The sequence below is a fragment of the Mobula hypostoma genome, chromosome 17 (genome assembly GCF_963921235.1).
Source record: "Mobula hypostoma chromosome 17, sMobHyp1.1, whole genome shotgun sequence".
Taxonomy (NCBI): domain Eukaryota; kingdom Metazoa; phylum Chordata; class Chondrichthyes; order Myliobatiformes; family Myliobatidae; genus Mobula; species Mobula hypostoma.
Window position 1 is genome coordinate 57,082,249 of NC_086113.1, and position 14,233 is coordinate 57,096,481.

General features: G+C 39.1%; 1 protein-coding gene across 5 annotated transcripts in view; it reads right to left on the bottom strand.

The window, feature by feature from the left end:
* The window catches only part of LOC134358048 (ataxin-1-like), a 478,119-nt gene that overhangs the window by 377,877 nt on the left and 86,009 nt on the right, over nt 1–14,233 (bottom strand). For all 5 annotated transcript variants that reach the window (XM_063069941.1, XM_063069934.1, XM_063069938.1 and 2 more), the window contains one exon: nt 3,438–3,525. The gene's annotated coding sequence lies outside the window, so the exon portion shown is untranslated. The remainder of the gene's footprint in view (nt 1–3,437; nt 3,526–14,233) is intronic.

Below are 14,233 nucleotides of genomic sequence, written 5' to 3' on the forward strand. Positions count from 1 at the left end.
CCGCTGGATGGGAGGAGAGTAAAAAGTCCGTGGTTAGGGTGAGATGCATCCCTGATAATGCTTTTCGCCCTGCCCAGGAAGCGTTTATGGTAGATGTTCTCAATGGTGGGCAATTGGGTGCTGATAATCCGCTGGGCAGTTTTCACCACACGTTTTGCGGTCCGATATGGGACAATTGCCATACCACACTGAGATACGGTTGGTGAGTATGCTCTCAATGGTACAGTGGTAAAAGTCCATCAGTATCCTGGGAACTTCTTCTATAATTATTGTAAATCACAATAATTATTGACCACATTGGAGTTTGGTAAGCGTTATTCCTCGTAGCCAAGAGAATCAATTTAGTCAGAAATCAGTCTTATTTAAAGAGCAGAAAAAATAACAACAATACAGTTGGTTATTAATTATGTGCATAAATTAATCCAGGCACCTACAAATATTTGCAGTAGTGTGATATACAGTCATAATATCTCCATGGCAGGGAGATTTGACGTAATGCTCCGTTTGCCTATGGTATTGGGACTATATGTTGTCCTTTCCCCTATTCATTAACAGGATGTGTTGCCAATGACCAAAGCAAACAATTATTGGCCTTCCCTAATTCCCTTGAGAAGATGTGCAGAGCTCTGGTTGCTGCCCTTGCTGGCAGTGCTTATATCCTAGATCTGAGTAGTGATAAAACCAATTATTTCTGATCTTACTCAGAAAAGATATAATCAAACTGCAGAATGTCAATACCAATAATGTGGTCAAGGAATAGCTTTGGGGAAATCCCTGAACTTATTGAAATGCCTGTTTTGAAACCAGAAATGTTTTTTGCAGGATGTGAACCAATACAGCAGAGCAATTTAATGCAAAATAGTAGTAAGGTGATTTTGCTCAGCATTGCTTTTCTACTTCACATGCTCAAGAAGTACAATGTGATATCTGAAAATGGAGGTAGGCCCAGGATCTGTCCCAAGACCAGATAAACAATTGAATGTTTATGCATTTTTGTGGACGTTTAACCTCCTTGAGATGCCTGAACTTTCACCATTTGATCCAGCTGCCTTTTAACTTATTGCTCATAATTTGCTGTTGAATTTCATAAGGGTTACTCATAACATTAGTGGCCTTCACACAAACTGCCAAACTCAAGAAAATCCAAACTTTAAAAAAACTGAAGTTGCTGGAGACCTGCCCCAAGATCATCTCAATTTCTGAATGCTATTTTACTCAATGTTGCAACCACCCACGATGGCCATTAGATCCCCCATAAATTCATTGCCCACTCACTAGCTCCATCCATTCTTCCTGGCAACAGTCTGAAGCTGAACCAGACTCTTAACAAATCTGATGTCAGACATTTTTGCTCCTTCAGTACATCACGAAGTGCCCATTTCCATGTTAACATTACTTAACCTCATCACTTTAAAAACTCTCTCCAAATGCTTGTTAACTTTTCCCTTGATTATTCCAACACTGTCCTAGTTGGCTTCATCCCAGATATTGTCCATAAACCCAAGGCTGTCCAAAACTTTGCAAGTCTTATTTCTAACTCACACTGAGTCCCACTCATCGTAGGTTCCCAGTTAAATTAATACTCCCACAATTTAAAATTGTTATGCTAGGTATCCAAACCTTTTCCAGCCCCCACCAGAACCCCCACCCCTGACTCTTTATGATCTTGAAACCCCCTTCAAGTCTTTGTATCTCCAAAATATCTACACTCCTTACTCTCTAGTCTCTGACTAATCCCGCCACCCTTCAGCTATCAAGGTTCCAAACTCCGGAGTTCTCATGCTAAATCTTTCTGCCTTGCTACCCTCTCCTACTTCCTTTAACAATATTAAAACTAGCTTCTCTGACCAAGCTTTTCATTTTCTGTCCCATTTCTTGGCTCCAGTGGAGGACATTGGAACATGGACAGAGAAGAAAGCAGACTGCATTTAACACTGAGGGAAATGGATTTGAGTGCATGACCTTAAAGCAGAGCTGAGAAAACATAGATATTGAGCTGTTCCGTGGAAAGGATGAGTTGAGGTTTGGAGGCAGGATTGGGTGGGGTCAGAAGGTTTGAAATGGAGGGGAACCATTGAAGATCTTAGCAATATCCAGGATGTGTTCAACAAACTCACCGCATACCAGTGAGATGATCCCAAGACATGTGAAGCCCAGAAGATCTTAACCTGACCTAACTAACTTCTAACCTCAAAATTAACATTTAATACACATATCTCTGAAACAAGTAGTTTTACTGATATTAAAGATTGTCGCAGAATCAGATAATAAAGGGTATTGATATTAAAAGCTGTCAACTATTGTGAATTTTTGTCACGGCCTAAAATTATATTGTGAAAGAGATCTGCAAATCAGAAATTACCTACCATAATTTTACTTTTATGTCTTTTTTTGCATTTTTATATTATCAGCAAGGAGATGATGTTACAAGTTTTTGGACATACTGATATGTGAATGATTACCAGCTCATCAGGCTTGATACTAGTGTGTCTTGCAAATATGCTGGCCTCAAATTGGAGCTGTCACAATAAACCACATCATTGAAGTGTCAGAAACCGACGCTAATGAATGCAGCAATTATGCTGGTAGCTGAGGTCACAGTACAACAAAAATGGCTGTGAATGTTGCCCACTGAATCTTCTACACCCACAGTGTTTGCGAGTGCAATTGCTCAAGGTTCACCTCTGTGCACAGTGCGGCATTTTTAATGTTAGAAGACTTACCCAGAAATTCAACTATGCCTATTTTTAACATGGGAAAAAGGGCTGCATTTAATACCAAGGCTCCAATGTGCTCTCTGCAAAAATTGCAGGTTTGTCTAAAGTCTCATTTGAATCAAGACGTGCATGGTTTCCTGATGATTCAGCTGCCAACTTCATTGTGCAGTAACCACATTCACTGTGACAGCCAGCCAGTAACACACTCCATGGCCGCCATTCATGAGAGTGAAAAACCTCCCAATCGATGAAGATCTGTGTATGCTTCCAAAAATATTCATGAAGAGGAAGTTCTTCTCATGTATGAGGGAGTGTAACCTTTCCTGTTCATAAAAAAAGTATGGAATAAAGGAAGCCCCGACGGAAGTGGAACCAATGCCTGTCTATTCTCATGGTAAGCCAACAATATTCAAATTTGCAAATTACAAATTTGTAATCTACTGCTGCCACAAAACAACAAACTTCACAATATACACTGGTGATATTAAACCTGATTCTGATTCCAGTACCCGAGGTGTCACCTGTTCCGCTAGGAAATAAAAGTTATTAAAATAATCTGTATGAGAGTATATTGGCTGGGTGATCCCTGACAGAGCAGGAACAGCAGGCTGAGATCTACTGCAGCTGCTTGGAAAGATACTGACTGCTTGAGAGTCAAAGTGACCTTCAGCTAGATGAGGTGTTGTACTGTTGAAAATCTCCCCACAGAATGTCACATACCTCAATGATGGCAGCCTAAGGACACCCAAGCCTTTGAAGAATTCGTTCAACACAGAGGTTCAGCTAGGATGCGATGATTCTGACAGTTCTGTAGGAAACAGAAGGCAGAAAATAGTGTTACAGAGGAAGAGCAGCTCAGAGAAACATATAAGAGTCACAATGAGGCAGATTGGAAGATCAAGAGTTCAAGGGTTTATTCTTTAGTGCAAGGGTTCCCAAACCTTTTTGGGTTATTGCTCCCTTTCCGGCCATTACATAAAAACTATAAAGAACTTTGATTTACGATGCACAGTGAAAGAAAATAGGAATTTCAAGTTCAAAGCAGTGACAAATAATTGCAAAAATGATTCAAATCTGTTTTACAAATAAAATTATTTCTTTACATCAACAATTTTAGAGCATACATCAGCAGTTGAACTATTCACCTCTTCATTGCTTTTTCACCTTTCAGTGGGATGGATGGGCTTGGTGCAGTGATGTCAGCTTCTTAACTTCAGGGTAAATGTCACTCAGAAGGGATCTCAGATCCCCATGTTCAGTAATTTGCAGCCTGCTTCATTGAAGTTGGATGACTGAACTGAAACAGTGCCCCCCTATATATGATGTTGGAAAACTAATGAAGTACATCTTGACCTTTTTCCACTGTGCAGCATAGCATTCAGAGATTTCTTTCTGATATGATTTTTTGAACCTCGGCTTCAGCTCAAAGTCACTTTCTAGCGAGACAGTTCATCCTCCATCCTTCCTGTTAATTCCTCATTACAAATGTTCAGGAATGGATCTATTACCTCACTTTCCACACAATTAAATCACACAATTTTTATACCCAGCAACAACAACCCAAAACAGTGTTTCTGAGAGCAGACATTAATCCTGTTCAGTATACAGCATTACCTTACTCAAACTTTAATGGAAAGTAGTCAGAAATGCCAGTGGGATGGGGAAGGAATGAGACAGCTATTGAATACAACGTTGCAGCAAATAACATAAATACAATAGTGTAACTTAACTTGCCGCCCAATAATTTAACTTCTGGGCCATTAGTTTAACTTTTCATTCATCAGTTTAGCTTTCTATTCATCAGGATAACTTCCTGATCTTTATTTTTTAACTCTGCATTCATCTAATGAACTTTCCATGTTCAGCCCACTCCCTCTCTTCTCCCTCGCCACACATTGCCTGTAGAAGTTCAGAAAAAATAAACCATAAACAGAGGCTCAAGTATTGTCAAGTGTGCATGAGAAATTTCCATAATGGAATATTTAGTATTGTACTAAATAGAATGATACACAACCTGCTACATTTTTTGTGGATAAAAAACTAACTTGAACTTAAAAAGTTTCAGAAACATTCGAAGATTTATAGCAGAATAGTATCACAGCAGAAATTTTATTAGCTTATAAAACTTGATGAAACTATGCATCACAAACATCTAAAAAAGCTAATCTTCAAATATATAGCCTCTTTCTCCAAGCACTTTAAATGTCCATTTCTGGTCTATCATGTTGCATTTTCTCCAACAGAAGCCAGAGTATTTGATAAGAATTTCCACAATTTGAAGAGAAATAAGGATGTGCTATCAGTAACCTGCAGATTACAAACTATGAAGAATGTTCGAGTGCTGGTTTCTCTGCACTCCTCTGAACTCAAATACATAAACACTGGAAAAATTATGGGAGTAATTGATAAAGCAATCCAGCAATCATGAATTTGTGATGGATTATGATCTTAACAATGCTGGAACATTCAAACCCCATCAACATTTTGAACGTAAACTGAACTGAGCAGGTTCATTCAATCCTTTCATGAAAAATATTCAGCTATGTCAGGATGACTCATAAGAGTCATAAAGCCATACAACTTGGAGACAGGCCCTTCAGCTCAAACAGTCCATGCTGACCAAGATGACCAAATTATGAGAGCATAGGCAGGAACTAGGGACAGTTAATTGAGAACAGCTGTTTTGGGGTAAGTCCACATCCAACCAGTGGAGGGTGTTTAATGACCAAATGCTCAGAGTGTTCAGTCAGAAGGACAAGGATGGCATGGTAAGCGAACCTTGGATGTTAAGGGAGGTAATGAATTTTGTCAAGAAGAAAAATAAAAATATGTAAAGCTTAGGAAGCTAGAATCAAACAGAACTCTGGAGGATTATAAAGAAATCAGAAAAAGAGAAGTAGGATAGTCAGGAGGGGCCATATAAAATCCTTGGCAAGTAGGGTTAAAGAGAATCCCAAAGCATTCTAAACATTCCTCAGAAGCAAGAGGATAACTAGGGTGGAACCTCACAAGGTGAGGCCTTTAATGAGTACCTCACATCAGTAATTACCAAGGAAAAGGATGTGGAGGATAGGGAGATCCATACTAAGAGTATTAATATGCTAGAGCATTTTGAAATAAAGGAGGGGGTAGTGTTGGATCTCTTAAAAATCATTAAGGTGGATTAATTCCCCTGGGCCTGATGGAAATATAGCTCAGGTTATTGAGAGAGGCAAGTGAAGAAATTGCTGGGGCCTTAACCAATATCTTTGTGTCCTCGTTAGCTGCAAGCAAGGCCCCAGAGTCTCATATACATGGTAGGGAGGTTACTGGGACAGAATTCTTAGGGATAGGATTCATGAGCATTTGGAAAACCATGGGAGGCATTCTCATGGGAGACTCTTCTGGAAGATTAAGATGCATGGGATTAATGGTGGATTGGCTGCTTGGATTCAAAACTGGCTTGCTTTTAGAAGACAGAGGGCAATGGTTAAAGGAACTTATTCTAGTGGGAAGTCTGTGATTAGTGGTATCCCACAGGGATCTGTGCACATTGAGTTGAGAAGCATTGCACGTTTGCAGATCAAATGTAAAGAGACATTTACAGAAATGTAAGGGCAAGACCCTTAACAGTACTGATGAGCAGAGGAATCTTGGGGTCCAAGTTCATAGCTCCCTGAAAGTGGCTACTCAGGTTGATAGGGTGGCTAAGACCACCATATGGCATGCTTGCATTTATTAGTTGAGACATTGAGTCCAGAAGTCAGCAAGTTATGTTGCAGCTTTATGAAACTCTAGTTTGGTCGCAACTGAAATATTGCACACAGTTCTGGTCGCCCCAATATAGGAAGGATGTTGAGGTTTTGGAGAGGGTGCAGAAGAGGTTACCAGGATGCTGCCTGGATTAGAAGGTGCTGCTGTGTATTTAATATTTCAATAATATTTGAGTAATCTCATATATATATTTCTTAATTAAGCATTCTTGTTCGTTAGAAAAATTCATTTCAGTTTATATGTATAAATACATGAATTGCATATGTCATCATGCTGCCACAAAATGAGACCCACTTTCCTGGACTCCCATGACCTCCTTTGAATTAATTTAATGTTTTGATGTTACTAAATGTAACAGTGGTGACAAAGTATTTTTAAAACAAACCGGAGACAGCTACTGGCCTGCTGAAGTGCAGCAAGAAGTTCAAAGTGGGAAAAAAGAGCACAGCAAGAGACAGTCGCATTTTAAACATAAAGCAGCACAGCATATGTTCGTTGGGAGGAAAGACACCAACAAGTTTTTCTAAATAAAGTCAGAAAACAGAAGAATTCACGGGTTCATAAAGAGTGAGTACTGGGTGATAATAATCTTAAAAACACAGTAGAAATGGCTGGCTACAAAGGAAAGATCTGTATCAGAATCAGGTTTAATACCACTGGCATATGTCATAACATTTGTTAACAGCAGCAGCAGTACATGATAAATGTAGAGAAATAATAAATGAATTACAGTAAGTATGTATATGTATATGAAATAGTTAAATTAAAAACAGTGCAAAAACAGAAATAATTTAAAAAGTGAGGTAGTATTCATGGGTTCAATGGCATGTTTGATTAAACAAAAGGATAACTGGATTTTACAAACTGAGCAAATTGAACAGTATTTTGAAGGAAATGAAATAGCCAATGAGAAACAAGTACCAATTTTGCTGAGTGGATTGGGTGAAGAGGAATACAGTTTGCTTCAAAATTTGTCTGCTTCAACCAAACAAGCAGAAATAAGCTTTGGTGATATCGTCAAAGTAATGCAGGAGCATTTAGAATCAAAACCATTGATGATTGCAGAATGCTTTAGTTTTCACAAGCGGAATCAAAATTAAGGGGAGTCCATTTCAGTGTATGTGGCTGAATTGTAGATATTGTCTAAGCATTGTCAGTTCGGCAATGGGCTTAATGATACACCAAGAGGTTGTTTCATTTGTGGAGTTTTACAAGAAAGCATTCAAAAATGGCTCCTAACTGAAGCACAGCTCAGATTTAAAATGGCAGTTGAAATAGTTATATCAATGGAAACAGCAGATAGAGACATAATTGAGTTGTAGTCAGGAATGAAAGTAAGCATGAACAAAAACAGCAAAGTCTAAACAGAAACTGGTTTGGCCAAACAAATTGTGTTACCATCGTGGCAGATAACCAACTAAGAACTTATACTAGAGAATATATAACTCCAACAACCAACATTAGACTTGTATGTGGTAAAAACAGGAGGGCCAGCATTGTGGGGCGTGACTGGCTGAGACAACTACAATTTGATTGGAGATCCATCCACAATGTGCATGCCACATTCCCTGCAATGAAGCCATCTGAATGTGAATTAAGAAAGGTACTGGATAATGCCACAACTGCCTTCATGCTGTACATCACGAACCATTCCCCAACAGAGGGCACACAGATGTCGGTGCCAACCTCTGTGCCTCTGGTTGGAAAGCATATTGGGCCAAGGAAGGACCATGCTGCTCAGAGAAATCTTGAGGATGATGAAAGCAGTGGTCTGCCTACAACAGTTTTTGTAGGCAACATATCTGAGCAAGTTTCTGATATGTTTATCAAGAAGCTACTTTCGAAATGTGGCTTAATTAAGTAAGAAGAGAGTTCCAAGAGCTTCAGGAAAGTTGCAAGCATTCAGCTTTTTTGAGTATAAAGAAACACAATCTGTTCTGCTTGCATCAAAGTTATTGCATGAACTTCAAGTGGAAGACAAACAGCTTGTAAAAGTAGAGCAAAGGCCAATCCCAGCTGGGTGAAAGGAAGGCTAAAAAGAGTCAATGAAGATATGAAAACAGAGGATTCATCAGATGATGCTGAGGATAAAGAAACCAAGAGGAGAGATCAGATTGTAAAGGGGATTAATAAGAGAATGCACCAGTGAACTAAATGCACCTTCTCAAGTTCAAGATGCACAAACAAGGAGAAGCCGAGAAAAGGAGAAGAAGGGTGTCCAGAGCTGTCAGAAACACTTCTTGCAGTGTTATAGTCAGCTCCTACAGCCACCATGGAGAAGGCCCCAGAATCTGAGATTGTTTCACTACCACAAGTCTCATCTGCCAAGCAGATGATTCCCCTTGTCAGGAAAGGTGTAATCCTACAAGAGTAAGAAATTCTCCACATTGATTAAATCTTTAGGCCTGGATGAGCCAATTTAAAAATTTACTATGATGTGGATGTCTGTATATAAGAGATACATTATATAGTATACCGTGTACATATACAGTTGAGATGCATTCTCTACTGAGTTGGAGTTTATAGCTAAGAAGGGAGGAGTGTTGTGTATATATTTCAATAATATTTGAATAATTTTGTATATATTTGATTTAGCGTTCTTGTTCGTTTAAATAATTCATTACAGGTTATACGTATAGATATATGAATTGCATATATCATCATGCTACCATGTGACACATGTGCACCTCACTTAAAGTGAAGACGAAGTTAGACCTGCATTCCCAGACTCCTATGTCGTCCTTTGAATTAGTTTAATGTTTTGAAGTTACGCAACATAACAGGCATGTGCTATAATGAGAAGTTGTTTTCTCTGAAGCGGTGAGGCTGAGGGGTGATTTGACAGTTTTTTAAATTTATGAGCAGTATAGATAGAGTGGACAGACAGTACCTTTTTCCCAGGGTTGAAGGTAAAAAGTGTTTTTTCCCCACTCATTGCCTTCTGCCAATTAACCATGGACACTTGCCTTGCTTAGCAGTCTCACATGCAGCACATTGTCAAGTGCCTTTTAAACGTGGTTAACGTACCTGCCTCAACGGCGTGCTGGAAACTCAATCCATATACTGACTGCCTTCAGATTCCTATTGAATCTCTCCCCTCTCACTTTAAACCTGTGCCCTCTAGTTCTTGATTCCACAACACTGGGAAAAAGACTATGTGCATTCACCCGAAATATGAGGGAGTGCTAAGAGGACGGGATAAGGTACTTTGATGGATAAATACTTTGATCTAAGAAACAAAATTGAGTAATGAAACAAACATTCTGCTCTAAGCTGTAATGTGTAAGGCTGATTATGTTAAATTGCATGGATTTTCTCAATGTTCATTTTTCATAAGGCTGGAATTCAAAAATAGGGAAATTGTGAGACCAAAGATTGAATGATGCCCATCACAAACCTTAGGGCACTCGGTGGCCATATTGAACAAAAACTTAAGTAACCAATTAATTCTATTTTGCTTAATCAGAACAATTTTTCAATATCATTATGAAGAAGAATGTCTAAGTAATAAATCTGAGATATATTTCTCATAGACAATAAACACAACTGTGAATGAAGCATTTTAACTGAGGATTTTGTGTCCTGTTAAGTTCTTTATTTATGTCTCAGAACACAAGGATTAAAAATTAGCCTTGGCCACATGATTCCTGCCCCTGCTTCACAATGTTGTGATTATTAGTTGGTTGCCAAGGAGTCAGTTTGGGGGATAAGCCAAAACACTCGATTCAAATGCAAACATGCTGTGTGATTTGTTTGGTGGTGTGTACATTTGTTCTAAGAAAATGACAGACCTATTTCCAAGTACAATTTTCCAAATTTGTTACATGAATCTGCGATATGGGTACAGTGGCATAGCGGTTAAGTATTGCAGCAACATGCAGAGGGGTGGAGTCCAAAGGAAGAGAAGTTCAAATCCCATCAGGCCAGCTGGGGAATTAAATTCAAGTAATTAGACATATCAGGAATTAAAAGATATTTTTGGTGATAATGAAAGTTCGTGATGGCCATAAAAACCCACTCAGCTCATTGATCTTGGCCCTGGTTTGTCCTCCCAAAGTGCAACCCCTCACACTTGTCTGCATTAAATTCCATCTGCCATTTTCCCAGCTGGTCCAGATACTGCTACAAGCTTCGATAGCCTTCTTCGCCGTCCACTATGCCCCCAATCTTGAGAGTCATTTTTTGATCCAGTTTACTAAATTATCATCCACATCATTATATAGATAACAAATAACAAAGGACCCAGCACTGATCGATCCCTGCAGCACGCCACTAGTCACAGGCCTCGAGTCAGAGAGATGATCTCTTTCTGCATTCTCCCATGAAGCCAATGTCTAATCAAATTGACTATCTCATCCTGAATACCAAGTAACTTCTTAACCAACCTCCCATGCAGCACCTTGACAAAGGCCTTGCTAAAATCCATGTAGATAACATCCACTGCCTTGCCTTCAACTTTCCTGGTAACTTCCTGAAAGAACTCTATAAGATTGGTTAGACAGCAGAGTTTTTTGTCATATTTTATTGGCAGAAGAATAGGAGGTGAGGAACCTCCCCTCATCTTCCATCATAAGTATTGATGTGCATGGTGGGACAAGGTTGATCCAATGAAGATGAATCCTGCAGATTCCCTTATGCTGAAATAAATTGCCAGGCTTTCCTGTGTCATTCCATTGGCAATTGTCCTTCCTCCACATTCAAAGCTCAAAGTTCAAAGTAAATTTATTATCAAGGTATATATATGTCGCTATATGCACCACTGAGATTAATTTTCTTGTGGAAGTACTCAATAAATCCATAATAGAATAATAACCATAACAGAATCCATGAAAAACTGCACCAACTTGGGTGTTCAACCATTGTGCAAAAGACAACAAACTGGACAAATACAAAGAGAAAGAAATAATAGTAATGAATAAATATCAAGAACATGAGATGAAGACTATTTGGAAATGAGTCCATTGGTTGTGGGAGCATTTTAATGATGGGGCAAGTTAAATTAAGTGAAGTTATCCCCTCAGATTCAAGAGCCTGATTGTTAATGGGTAATAAATTATCCTGAACCTGGTGAGATCAGTCCTGAGGTTCTTATGCCTTCTTTCTGATGGCAGCAGTGAGAAGAGAGCATGGCCTGGGTGGTGGGGGTCGCCGATGATGGATGCTCATTTCCTGCATCTAAAGCGCACCGTGTAGATGTGCTCAATAGTGAGGAGGGCTTTACCCGTGGTGGACTGGGCCCTATGGATGAAATTAAGAAGCAACAAGTATAGCCAAAGATTCATAAACAGTGAATACTGGGTGATAATAATAATAATAATATTTTTTTAACAAAGCGGAAATGGCTGGCTATATTGGAAAGATCATTACTTTTTGTAGATTTTCTGTTCAAGAAATTGGTGTTTCCACACCAGGCTGTGATGCAGCCAGCCAAGATGCTCCTCAATATACTCAGTGGGATGCATTAGCTTCTAATTTGTTCCCAGCAGCCACTTCCTCAGACTGGAGCCAGCAACAGCATCAATTAACAGCAAGTCTTGGATACACAGAGGGGGTTAGGCTGAGTTAAAGGTTCAAACTTTTTATCATTGTCTAACAGTGAGCTGGCATTCTTCAGTCAATGTTTGGATGTTGTCAGAGGACTCATCAGAGGATCTCTCCTGGATCAGCATGTAAATGTCAGCACAAAGAAGGCACAAAGAGCTTCTACTTGCGTAAAAGTTTGTGTAGATTCGGTATGCCCTAGAAGCTTTGACAACCTTCTATAGATGCAGAGTGGAGTGTATTCTAACTGGTTGTATCACAGCCTGGTATGGAAACACCAATGCCCAGGAATGGAGAAGACTGTTGTATGGGGTGTATACAGCTCAGTCCATCACAGGCAAAGCCTTCCCCACTGTTAAGTACATTTAAGTGGAGTGCTGCCACAAGAAAGCAACATCAATTATCAAAGACCCCCACCATCCATGCCATGCTCTCTTCTTACTACTGCCATCAGGCAGGAGGCCTGGGGTTCCACAGCACCAGACTCAGGAACATTTATTACCCTGCAACCATTGGGCTCTTCAACTGGCATGGATAGCTTCAATCTCCACAACTCTGAACTGATTCTATGACCTACAGACTCACTTTCAAGGGCTCTTCACAACTCATGTTCTCAGTATTATTTTTTATTTGCACAGTTTGCCTTCTTTTGCACAATGGTTCTTTGTCAGTCTTTGTGTTGTATATCATAAATTCTATTGTAAATTATTTGCCCTGTAAATATGCACAATAGAATGGATCTCTTGGTAATATATGGTAACATATACATACTTTGATAATAAATATTTACTCTGAATTTTTTATACTCACCCTACTGGGTGCTACAGGAACTGCATTCCAGACTTGCCACAAATGCATAAAAGATTGTCAACTCCTGCAAGGTTTTTTTTGTTTTAAAAGAATTTAACTGCATGCCAAAACTCACAGAGAATGAAACACATTAATTTGCTCTTCATCAAGTCATTCTACAGCGCTGGGGACCCAATATGAACACTAATATATCAGGTTTTACAGGCTGAACTTGAACAGCTAAACAATGACCACGTGTTAACTCCTGAAAGTAATGTGGTTTCATAGTAAAACACGAAGTGCAAATATATCTTCTCAGTCATAAGCTGCATACCCGTTTTGCAATTACAAGATTGACAGAATCAATTACATTAACCTTTTAAGTGAAATTAAGGCGTTCCTTAATAAGATGGCGTAATGAAGACACAGAGGTGAGCTGGGTTACAGTCAAAACCTATACTGACAAGAAATTAACGATCTGTTAGTTACATGCTAACATTTGCTATGGATTGGAAAAGGAATGGATAAAAAGATATGAACGCTTAAAAGTTGGTCATAAAAATGAATTAAATCTGAGATGTCAAGCATCTGTTCACATATCTGTGTCAGCTTGTGTAATTCCAAAGAGGGGTTCTGTTGAAAAGTCTGAAAAGCACTGTACCTGACAAAATGCAGCAGATCATTACAATCCTACTGCTCTCAGTAATCAAGTAGGTGTAAACAACAGACCCTTTCTTACCTATCATTCCATCAGAAACTGTTTACGGAAGTAGATTTCCCATTACATCTGTGACTTTTTTAAAACTGTCATTTCTGATTGTGCAGAGATCCAATGACAGCGCTCGCCAGATTACGTCATCGGTGTACTCCAGTGATCTCTTTTTCTGAGAGTTTAGGGCGGTTGGCAAACAACTTAAGGTGCATTACCGCCACATTCTGAACTGGAGTGTGGGTCAGGATATCCAAATCTTACATATTTATATTTGTATCACATTCTATTTAAAAAAAAGACCTATATGATTAAGAAACCGCACTGTATATTTGAAGAATAATACTGTCATTCTTTCTGCAAAACGTAGTTAATGTTAAATTGTATTTTATTCCACAATCACTTTAAAATCAACCATCCCCTCTCTTGATTACATCTTGGACACGTCACCAGAACATCATCATCATTAGGTACCATGCCTAGATTGAGCTTTGACTGCCATGGCCCACACACTCCTGTTTCAAGTCAAGTGGATCAATTCATTGGTATTCATTTTTGCCACCAGAAGATACTGAAACATTTCCTGTTGATTACAATACTCACACCTCCCATTATTGTGTTTCTTCACTGAAAACAATGTACTATTTAACCATGTGCCCAAACCTCAATCTCAATATTACCACCTCCTTTTTCCTGCATTCTTCAACAATCCCACTTCCTCCTG